The sequence below is a fragment of the Acyrthosiphon pisum genome, chromosome X (assembly GCF_005508785.2).
Source record: "Acyrthosiphon pisum isolate AL4f chromosome X, pea_aphid_22Mar2018_4r6ur, whole genome shotgun sequence".
NCBI classification, from domain to species: domain Eukaryota; kingdom Metazoa; phylum Arthropoda; class Insecta; order Hemiptera; family Aphididae; genus Acyrthosiphon; species Acyrthosiphon pisum.
The window spans coordinates 65,306,077-65,306,713 of record NC_042493.1 but is presented as its reverse complement, the minus strand read 5'-3'; positions in this window follow the sequence as shown (position 1 = coordinate 65,306,713).

Sequence of the window (637 nt, the reverse complement as noted above, 5' to 3'; positions counted from 1 at the left end):
GATATAATGGAAAATGAAAACACACCAATTAAACCTCCTCCACCTATATTTGTTAAAGGTATCGAGGATTTTCCCGCACTATGTACAGCCTTAATAGAGATTATAGGTGTCGACAATTTTATATGTAAATCTTCAACAAATTCTCTGAAAATTCAAACTATGGACTCTAATGCCTACAGAGCATTAGTACAGTACCTTAAATCTGCAAATGCTGAGTATCATACATACCAGCTTAAAGAAGAAAAACCACTTCGGATAGTTATACGTAACCTCCACCCATCCACGCCTCTAAGTCTAATAAAAGAAGAGTTGCAAGTTCGTCTCTACGAGGTAAGGCAAGTTACCAATGTACTACATAAAGTCAATAAAAATCCCCTCCCCTTATTTTTCGTTGATCTCGAACCAACACCGAAATCCAATGAAATTTTTTAAATGTCTTCACTACTTCATTGTAAAATAAAAATCGAAGAGCCGTACAAACCGAAGACAATCAGCTAATGCTTCAATTGTCAACAATATGTATAGACCAGAACCTACTGCGGCTACCAACCCCGATGCATTTGCTGCGGAGCAGATCATCAGTCAACTGCTTGCCCGAACCCACGCGATGCCCCTCCGAAATGCGCCCATTGTTCTC